The sequence below is a fragment of the Anolis sagrei genome, chromosome 3 (genome assembly GCF_037176765.1).
Source record: "Anolis sagrei isolate rAnoSag1 chromosome 3, rAnoSag1.mat, whole genome shotgun sequence".
NCBI classification, from domain to species: Eukaryota; Metazoa; Chordata; class Lepidosauria; order Squamata; family Dactyloidae; genus Anolis; species Anolis sagrei.
The window spans coordinates 135,394,621-135,405,788 of record NC_090023.1 but is presented as its reverse complement, the minus strand read 5'-3'; the positions used below and the strand labels follow the sequence as shown (position 1 = coordinate 135,405,788).

At 42.3% G+C, this 11,168-nt stretch overlaps 1 long non-coding RNA gene across 1 annotated transcript; it reads right to left on the bottom strand.

Moving 5' to 3' along the window:
* Positions 1-1,345: 1,345 nt before the first annotated feature.
* Positions 1,346-5,897, bottom strand: LOC137096647 (uncharacterized). The gene is made up of 2 exons (XR_010909579.1): positions 5,830-5,897; positions 1,346-2,512 (listed from the first exon to the last, which is right to left on the bottom strand). It is a non-coding gene; the product is annotated as an uncharacterized lncRNA (long non-coding RNA).
* Between the last annotated feature and the right edge of the window lie 5,271 nt (positions 5,898-11,168).

Sequence of the window (11,168 nt, the reverse complement as noted above, 5' to 3'; positions counted from 1 at the left end):
CTCCTATGCTACTGTATAAAACAACTTGAACATCCATGAATTTTGGTATTTACAGCGGGATATCTCTCCGTGTGTTCTTAACTGCCATTAAGTCAACTTCATCTTAGTAATAAGTAGTGTAATAATGTGGTTGAGGCTAGCATTCATTCTCTTAGCTCTCTATATAGTGGAGAAAATGTTTTCAGAAAATGGAAAGGGATGGAGACTGTGTTCCTTTTCCTCACCTTCTGAAGTCTCCCTATATAGCTCATGAAAGTGGAAGAGATGGTTAGATTACATTATGTTTTATGGGAGATAAAATGAATACATTACATACACTTTCTCAGAATTCCTTTTGTTAGCCATGTGGACAGTTTAATATTGTTTTATTGAAGGTAAGGGGAGATGAGGCCAAGGGATAAGTGCTTACCTGATGTGACACTTGGCAAAGATCACTCTCAAAAATAGTAAGAAACATATCAAGATAGACATGTGATGGTGTGCATGGGTCCACAAGGGAGAACTGAAGGGTGGAGTAAAAGGGCTGCCATTGTTTCTAATGAAGTTGTAGTGCCAAGGCTGAAAAGTTAAATGGTAAAATGTTACCGTTTGTCATAATTACGTCTTCTATTGGCAGGCATTCTGAACTTTTCTGTTTGATAACTAGACATATAAATTTGAGTTCTTAAGGCTTTGCAGCCAATTTAAAGGCTCATTTATTTCTCTGACAGCAAGATGTATATGCTGCCTTGCATGCAGGATGTCTGGGGCCAAATACCGCCACTTTGTGGCTCGCTTGTCTCTCAGAAAGTAAATAGTAGCAATTTTTCAACAAAGAAATACTAGCGCAAGGTGTTTAGCAAATAAATGAGCATGGGATGACCTGTGGTGTCCTGAAAATTACTAAAATTCATGAATAATAAAATGATCTATAGATTGTTAGCAGAAGGCTATAGCAAAGGCTAATTTCCAGCCAGTGAAGCTTCACAGGATAATTTGTAACTTTTAAAATTTTAATGACTTCATCATTTTTTAACATTTTTTTAAAAAGTATAATTGTTTGAATTCAACCTTCATATGAGCTTGTCTCTCCTGATAATATCCATGTGGATACTTCATTCATATCATGAAATATTAACTGCCTTTGTCAGAGAGGGGTTGTCTTCAAATGCATTTTTCCATTCCCCTGCACATCTGGCTGATTTTTTATTCCTTCCCACATCTGTTTGATTTTGCATGCAGGAGTGGGAATGGTTTCCAAGGCGGGAGCAACTGAGCCATGCAACTTCAGAATAGGGATTGAAAGCCATCTGGTGTTTTAGGGGTTAAAGAAATCCTTACAGAACAGAAAGTAGAGCCTAGAATATATTCTTTTAAAAATGTTTATTTGTAAATTATAAAAAGTCTCAAACTGTGAAAATTCCGATCAACCCAGGATCTTTCTCATTAAGGGCCCTCAAGAAACATGCTTTCTGACCTATTTTTCAAACGTATTGTTTTCATCCATTTAAAAAAAAACCCATAAATGTCACATTTACATGTTCTGGACTAAAGAATGCTGTCACTTTTTCCTGGTTGCTGAGTTTTTGTGAGTAGGTCTCCTCTTTTAAGTAAGCAGAATAGGTTCAAATGAGAGCAAAACAGTAACTTTCTGGTTAACAAATTAATAACTTTGTGATTAAACCTTTATTTGAAGTCTTCATACTGAGGACTTCTTTCACTATGAGGTATCTATCTTGGCATCTCAGAAACTATTCTAAGGGTACATTGAAATTAATGCAGTTTGACACCACTTTAACTGTCCTGGCTCAGTGCTATGGACTATTGAGGGTTGCAGTTTGGTGAGACAATAGCAGTGTTTGGCAAAGAAGGGGAAAGACTTTGCAAAACTACATCTGCTGTGATTCCATAGCATCGATCCTTGGCAGTGTAAGTGTTGTCAAATAGCATTACTTCAGCAGTGTAGATGCATCCTAAGGGAGGTTGCAGATACAGATCTTGTGCCAGTTTTAGGGTGAAGATGAGAACATAGGTTATAAAGACCTGTATGACCTGGTGACCTACCATCAACTATGTGAAGACATTTCATCAATATCTTATTCATGGTTTCTTAGTTATGGGTATTTATTTATTTATCATGTCAGGAGCAAACCAAACAGTTGTATTGCATTTTTTAACAAACAAACATACAAAACACAAAGTTCGCAAGCTTGGTAGTTGATTAAATGTCCTTTGACCAACAGCTGGCCACTTGGAGTGCCTCTGGTGTTGCTGTGAGAAGGTCCTCCATTGTGCATGTAGCAGGGCTCAGGTTGCATTGCAGCAGATTGTCTATAGTTTGCTCTTCTCCACACTCACATGTCATGGATTCCACTTTGTAGCCTCATTTCTTAAGGCTGGCTCTGCATCTCGTGGTACCAGAGCGCAGTCTGTCCAGCACCTTCCAAGAACATTCTTCCCTGTCATGCTTTCTGCAGTTTGTGCAAAAATGTCACTGGCATCTTTTCCACGCTTGAATCTAAGCTCATGGGTGCTGCAGGCACAAAAGGATAGACATAAACAACAGCTCATACAACAAGGCAGCAGTTGTCACAGTTTTGAATTTTGTGCATTTACAAAAATGCACAAAACGTAGACTTGATAATGTGCAAAATGTTTATGTGATCAATGGCCAAATAAATAAATCAATAAATAAAATCATGATACCTCCTCGCAAGGGGAACTTTTATTTATTGTTTGTTTGCTACATATGGATGGACCTGGTCTGGATTTGCAATCCTTTGGTTGAGTATTTTCAGGTTGTCCAGAATATGTGTATGTGCATGGATGTGTGTGCATTTACTGTACATAGTCAGGTATAAGTCAACCTCATGTATAATAAGTTGAAGGCAGTTTTGGAGCCAAAATTATAGATTTTGATAAAACTCGCACATAGGGTGAGGGTCATTCTGTGGAGAGGGGAAAGCACCAATGCTGGTTGAGAGGTCCAGCCATCCTTGACCATCAGACATTCCCTGCTCAGGCATTCAAAAAGGTCAGAAGACGCACCATGGTGGAGAGATTAAAGGGGGTCCCTGCTGCTTTTAGGTTCTTCCAGGACAGACTAAGCTCTGTCCTTTTGCTACTCTGTTCAGAGAAGGGGATTCTCCCTCTTTTTTTTTTTTTTTTTAGTATAGATACAATACTCACACTGACCCATTGACAAGTCAACCCAGGTTTTGGAGGTTGACTTTTTTGACTTAAATTTCTGGACTTATATATGAGTATATAGGATAATGATTCAAAAGAGTAAATTTGTTAGGGGATGATCCATTCATTAGTATTCCTTTGTGGTGTGAGAGCTACCCATAAAACTGAAATTCAATCCAGGCCTCCAGCAATTTACCTTATATCTCCTATAGGGAGAAAAAGCCAGAGTTATGTTCTGCTTAACCCTGAAGAAGAACACACTGTGCATTGACATTGCATTCATAACTAGCCAGACAAAGGATGTTACAACTTTATTTTAACTTCCTTTTTTAATATTATATTTGTTTGTTAGTGTTTCTGTCTAAGCCTGTTTTTGAAGACCAATCATGAAATAATGAGACATTTATTGACCTAACTTGTAAACTGAACTCTCCTAGGCAACTATCAAGTAATTGAGGAGGAGAAAGGAAAAGTGTGTCTATTGCTTGGAGTCATATGACAACCCATAATCATCTCCTCTTCACCCTTAGTGAATCACCAGATCCCAATAGGTAAGTTACATACTCTGGCACAATCATACAGGAAGGACTTCCTGGGGGATTCCTTCCTTAGTCCCTGAAAACTTAGAAGAAAGAGTCAATCACCCAGCCAAGCCTCAAGGGCAGTATCCCACTTACCAGCTCTCCCAAGCCATACAACTTTGAAGGTCCCATCTAGGGACCCTCCCTTCACCCAAAGTCAGTGTCAAATGTTACTCCACGCCAATTTCAGCCAAAGTGAATCTGATTACTAGACACTACCCTCATAAATTCCGTACTCCAACAGTGCAATATGGAAAGAATTCCTACCTACTGCTTATATTGAACGGAGGGTGGGAGGGTGCACTAAGAGAGAAGCAGTTAAGTAAAACAAATGGGAATGGATGGGATGGGTAGCTAGTAAGGGTATTAAAATGCTAAAGAAAAAAACCCCAAGTAAATAAAATTATTAGGAAGGAGATAAAGACATGCTCCAATCTCCTCTTCAATAATTAAGCTTGAGGAAATAGTCAATGTTTCTGCCTTATCTCACATGCACCACTGAAAGAGAGAGGCTATCAAGAAGAGCAGGCTTCTTTAAATAGGCTAAGCCACACCAATCTTGCACAAATGCCCCATGTGTTACCAGCCTGCCCTCTCTTCGTAGAGGCTTCAAAAGCTCCCCCTTAGTCTAGGCTTCTTGTCTGTGTCTCACGAAAGCCTTTTATTCTATTTTTCAACATTTTGGAAAACTGAATTATGTTAATGTAATCTGGTGCATATCTTCATTATGCATTTCAATGACAATGTCTTCATCTATCAGAACAGATCAACCTCCCTTGAAGATATTATCAAACAGGCTTTCTTCAGAGTTAAATTCTTAAATAACCGCATTCAGTGTTCTACTGGAACTAGGAAATAAGAATGAAAAGAACACTGTTGCATAACCTCTGTGATGAAAACTAGAATGCCCAAATGAAAACTGAAATGAATGTTTGGAACACCATTCTCTATTCCCAATTTGACCCTTAGCATCTGTTTTCACAAATTGGAAGGTGAAAGTTTTGAGGATCCTCAATATATAATTCACTTCTGTCTCTTCTGGTTGAATGTGCAGATAAGGCAGGTATATGGATATATATTAGGCTTGTTTGATCAAGGGTAAAAATGGTTCAAAACTCGTTTCAGATGTAGGGGGCACTGACGGGTCAGTTCAGAATTGATTTCTGAATTTTTCCAAAAAAAAAAGTCAGGATTTTCCAAAATTTCTGAATCATTTTGCTAACGGCGGGCGCGATTGCACAATACGCAAAAAACTGCAAACAGAACAGGGAAAACTGTCAGCATACTAAATTTAAACATGTTCAGACAATTCATGGGTTTTAGACACATTTTTTAGTAATTTAAGTAATAAGGTTGGAGAATATGGGATTTGTAGTATACCTCAGCACAAACTCAGAGCAAAATGGGAATGAGCAGGCCCGTAGCCAGGATTTCGTTTCGGGGGGGGGGGGGGGCTAAAAAATTTTCAGGGGGGGTTTTGGGGGGGTGAGTTTCGGGGGGGGGCTGAGTCTGAGTGAAAGAGGCTCTACCCTAGCAAACCTTTTGTATCATTACCCCAATACCCCCATGCATATGGGATATATTGAGAATGGTGATCAAATCATGATATTAATAAACATAACAGTTTAAATAATGCACCAGTAAGGTCTTTTCGCGAACCACCATGAGAATTTCGGGGGGGGGGGGCTGAAGCCCCCCGAGCCCCCCCCCCCTGGCTACATGCCTGGGAATGAGGGTTCTTGAAAACTTAATTCACCACTTCTGCAAGGGAAGTACTTGTAGAAAAGGGGATTTCTGGTATACCTCAGTACAAACCCAAAGCAAATTGGAAAGGAGGAGTTTTAAAAGTAGATTTCACAGCTACTGAAATGGAAATAGGCACTGGCAGGCAAGAGAACACTTGTCCCTGCAATGTTGTCTGCTGCCCTGCCCTTCTTCCCTCCCAACAGTCAGCTGCAACACACAAGCGGAAAGGCTGCAAGGCTCACAGGCAATGGGCCTGCTACCAGCCATTCTCCTCTTGCCTGTTGTTCCCTTCCCAAAAACCCTTCCCACCCAAGCTCCCTTTGCGTTCACTTACCTGGCTTGCAATGAGCCCCTGAGGCATGCACAGCCCTTTTGATAATGCAATGGCTGCCGTGCCAAAACTCCACCCCTCCCCACATGTTCTCCCCTCATTGGCTGGAAGCAAGCATCCCAGCATGCAAGCTGCTGCTTGCCTCCAAATGCTGAGTCATTTCCAACTCATTTCCTGAGTCGGAATACAAATGGCAACACTGGCTTCGGAAGGGCAAGAATACTTCCAGTTTCAGAAAAAAAATCAAAATCACTTCAAAAAGGTATTTAATCTGAATTAATTCCGAATTCCAAAAGTTCCAACTGGACCTAACCAGGCCAAATAAACCATCTCTGTACTTTTTAGAATGAGTCATTCAGTATGATCATGAGGGGAAGACTTCATTTTCTGCCCTGGCAATTACTTTGTCACATGGTCTATAGTGAGGATCCTGGCACAGCAATAAAACAGACATATGGACTGAGTTATATGAATGAAAGATGGTTCTAAAAAATAAAACAGAATTGATGTATTGCATTTATTAGATAGCCAAAGACCCACTTCTTCATGTAGGCTGTTGCTTAATTTAAATGGGGAAATGCCTTGGTTAAGATCTCAGATCAAAGTTGCAAGAGAATGGCAGAGAACTTCAGTACTAAATACTCTGGTATTAAAAAGGAGCAGCATTGTTGAGTGAAATAAGATCATTAGATCTCTAGTATATACTGCATTCTAATCAATAGAAATGAAATTGTGTCCAGGCAATCTAAATTCAGCACTAGAAAGGGCTGGCATCCTTGACCTACATTAATTATACAGACTTGGTGTGCCTGTATAATTCCCTATGTTTGAATAATGTATTTTACTGTTTTTAACAGTACTCATCCAAGGGAATAAATCATTACCAAAGAGTATTCGAATTTAGGGTATGTTAGACCTCACTGAGAATCCCAATATACTGCATGATATAAAAAGGTGCCATTCCCACCAAAGTGCTTGTGGATACAGAATCAACTGTTTTGCTGAGGGCTCCCCAATGCCCAAACATTGAAAGCCAGAAAATGCATGTTTATATAAAAATGTGTTTTGAGAAGCTGCCGGTTTTGAAGGTATACAAAATAAAACATAACAAAAATAAAAACTTACTAACACACATGGAATTGATTGTTTGGGAAAGAGTTAGCGAAGAAGCTATTTATATGGAAGGGAGGAAAGTGCATGACAGGTGGCTACGACTTGAGATCATGGTGCACAACTCTTAAGAAGACATGTTTTAAAAGGCATACCTTTTAGATCTAATTCTTTGACAATTCTAGAACAAACGATGACTCTGAAAGACTAAAAGACAGTGGTCTAAAAGTCTGTGTAAGAGTTATACCATTCTCACTTTGATAGTTAGAGCAACTAGCTAAAAGCACTTTGTGCTTTCCCCTTAACTTGTCAAAATTGAATTCACCCACTCTTAGATTGCACCACAAAAGGTTGGAACCCTGACCTGTCACAGCCACATCAAATATGTAGGTGGTAGTCTTTTCTAGAGAGCTTCAAAGAACATAAGCAGTCCTCTACAGAGATGGAACCTCCCAAAGCCCATTTCCTGAGTGGGCTGCCTAATTCTATTTATTTATTTATTTATTTATTTATTTATTTATTTATTTATTATTTAAACTTATATGCCGCCACTCCCCTGGGGCTCGGAGTGGCTTACAAGGATGGCTAAAATCTAACAAAATTTAAAAGCAATTTAAAACAATTTAAAAACAGTAATATCAAACATTAAAAGCCTTTAGTCCCATGTTAAAGATAACTCTGTCCAATATAATAAACTGAGATCTTTAGCTTTTTTCCTCACTTAATATTACATTTATCATTTTCCTTTCTTCTTGTGGTTTTATATCTTAGATACATATCTGCCGTATAGTCTTCCATCCCCTCCTAATCAATAAAGAACAGCTTCAGACATTAATCTTGGGAATGGCAACAACATAGAGAAGACTTAATCCAATACCAGTCCCAATTTAAGTAGTTGTATTAGTGAATTGGACAGTTTGGCTATCACTCATAGTAACCTCATAGATTTCAAGAGTTCTATTCTAGTTGATACTAGCATTGTACTTAGCCTAACCAATAGGACTTTATCAAGTGAAGAATGACTTTCAGCACCAGCATTTTGCTGTCAAATCAATGGTTTGCTATGTATATTTTTACAATCAGCAAGGTGATCATTAGATCAAGAAACAAGGGAAGATATTGGTGTTGATTCATACTAATCTTTTCAGTTCACATAAACTAAACTGTGTCCAGGGAATGTATACTTAGAGGGAAGGCTGGGGTTTTGCCCCTTAACCCCTGAAATAACGAGACAGACAACAAAAGTATGGATTCAAATTGGGCAACTTTTATTAAATGTTACCTATTTAACTTTACCTGAACTAAACTAAGTGTCAAGGAACTTGGTGGCAAGCTGAGGCATCGTCCCCAGCAACTGAGTGTGTGATGACAGTGTGCCCTGGATCCCCAACCAGGCAACCTGAAGGTAAAAGTCTGGAGAAGCCTGTGTCCAATTATTGATATCAGCTTCTCTCTTTACTGGGCCAATTGATGTCCCCTCACCCATTTGTTGACTTCTAGGTGAGTGTTTGTTGTACAGTGCCCCCCACCCTTAATGGGTGCCATGTGTATACCTCCATGTCAGTGTTTTCCTGAACTATTTATGCCACAGATTGGGGGCAAATGTCCATTTCGCCCCCATCCCCCACCAAGCCCCTTAAAACTTCCTGAATGCCTAACTGCAAATCAGCTAAAAATTGAGCGTTACCCAAATCCGTTAAATGTACCCCATCAGAACGATAAAACTGTGCCTTGTCATGTGTGATGTCCTTATGTGGGATGTAAGACCCCCTGCCCCGTGCTAAAGCCGTGCGCATGGCCCGGTTCACACGCTTTCTGGCCTTCTCGAGCTTCCTGACATCACCACCTCCTGGCCACCGAAGGCGTGGAATAATGGCCGACCAAGCGATGTGAACCCGGGGCCATGCCTGCCAGATCTTCAAAATGTCAGCACGGGCTTGAAGATACAAGGCCCTGCCGTTAAGCAGGCCAAGATCGTTACCTCCAATATGGAGCACCAAAACATCAGGAGTGGGCCTGCTCCTGTCCTGGAACAACAAGGGAACCAAACCGTCCCAACGAAGGCCCCGAACACCCTTCCACTCGACCAATGCAGTGGAAGCGCAACCCAGATGCTGGCCAAAGGACGAGTTCCTGGCGTATCTCTCCGCCCAGTGGACATAGCTATGCCCACAAACAAGGATTCTCCATCTATGCGCCAGCCTGGCAAACTCTGAAAGAGAAACAACAAACTCACACAAGTACCGAGCGAACATAACGCTTATAAGCGTCTGATTTCCACCTGCCTATTGATTTGATGGCCTCCTCATTGAAACCCAATTGTGCTGCCGAAGATGCTGCTCCAATTCGAAAGGAGTGAGTGCCAAATTTATGAGAACCCAACCCCAGCATCTTCAGCGCCCTGTCAGTAATGACCCAAAACTGGTATTTTGTGAGGGGAGTGGAATCCTGATGACAAAACAAATACCCTCCCGCCTGAGTCCTGACTTGAAAGAACTGTACCATAGCCGAAACAGGGCAAAGCTCAGGGTCGCTGCATCTGGCTAACGTAACTCTAGGGAAATGTAAAGGAGAATCGTTGTCTCAAAATGGGACTCTCCACACCAACACAGTTGGTGGGGAGAGCGATTTGCCCCACCCCCTGAAGGGAGAGAATGTGAGGTTCCTGTTAGAACCTCCTGGAAGGGGGGCGGGGGCTGGCTTGTCACGTGAGCCAGCCCCTTACCTTCAGTCTTGTCAGACTTTCCGAAGAGGCAAGACGTATATTGTGAAGCTCCAGGTCGGTCTTGCAGCTGGTTGGGAAGGAGGGCGCTGCTCTCCTTCCCCTGGGGTAGCTGGCGCGGAGCTTCGGCCCGAAGCGAGGAGACGGGGCGTGGGATCGGCGGCCGCCGTTTCCCTCGCCGTCCTTTTTTCACAGCCGGCAGGCCCGCGAGTCAGGCAGCGTACAGTCGCTGGGCGAGGGGAGGCCCGCGGCGCGTTCCAAGCGCGCGCCGCGGATGTAAGGAGCGCGGTGCGGCTTTTTCCCCGGGGTGCCTTCCGCGCGCTCGCGCCAGGCGCGGGGAGACGGCGCACATTTTGGAGCGCGAGGCTGTTTGCCGGTTTCTGGCTCCTTTGGGGCGCCTTTTTTGCTCTGGGCGCCTTTTTGTGCGCTTGCGCCAGGCGCTTGGTGATGGCGCGCAGATAATTTTTGCAGCGGACGCCATTTTAGTTTGTGTCGCAGTTGCAAGGGTTTTGGCGGTTGCGGCCGCCATTTTGGGGCCGTTTTTTGCCGCTACAGGGCTTTTGGCGGCTGCGGCCGCCATTTTGGGCCGTTTTGGCTGGCGCTTTTGATGCAGGCTGCCGTCGCCATTTTGTGGGTGGCAGTGACGCAGTTAGGCGCCTTATCATCAATTCTGGTGGTATTAAGCCTTGTTTATAGGAGTCATCCTGTTAATGTTGTGCACATTCTCTCCTTAGCTTCACATTGTCCCCTATCTTCCAGTTTGGGTGACAAATTACACTATTAAAGACGGTTCCACACTGTTCGCATGCTCTCCACATTGACAAGCAACCAGCTCTGTTACTCTTAAGTGTCACCAATATACCCTTATAAGCTTATGGGATCAATGAGCTTGATAAGGGTGGGCATAATAATACCACTAATAATGAGTTCAAAAGGGGAGTTGTGTTTGCTGTGTCATATTGTGTTGTAGGCCGGGGGGTGGTTTGAACTCTCTAAATAACGGTCCTAAGGCACCATAGGTGGGATGAGGTGTGGCTAGGGCACCATATAGAGGGCTATAGGGTGCCTCATGGTTTCTTCTAAATCTTTGATTCTATGGCTCTATGGCTGTCACACTTTAACACCCACATGGGGCTTCTTCTAACTCTTTGATTCTATGGCTCTACGCTGATACGCGTTAACACGCACATGATGTTTCCGGCCAGACTTCGGCGCACCAGTGTCCCTGAAAAAACACCCCAAAACCAACTGCCCCTGAAGCATCGGACGCCACTTTAAGAGCGTCCTGCAGCCTTAACTCCTGCCTCCAGAATGAAACTCCATTAAAACCATCTAAAAATTTCATCCAGATGGACAGATCCTCTCTAACTGAACGAGTAACCCTAATCCTGTGATGGGGCATTTTAACTCCTGAAATGGCATTACAAAGCCTACGTAAAAAGGCTCTCCCCGGAGCCACCACCCTACAAGCAAAATTTAAATGGCCAATTAACTCCTGAAATTCTTTTAA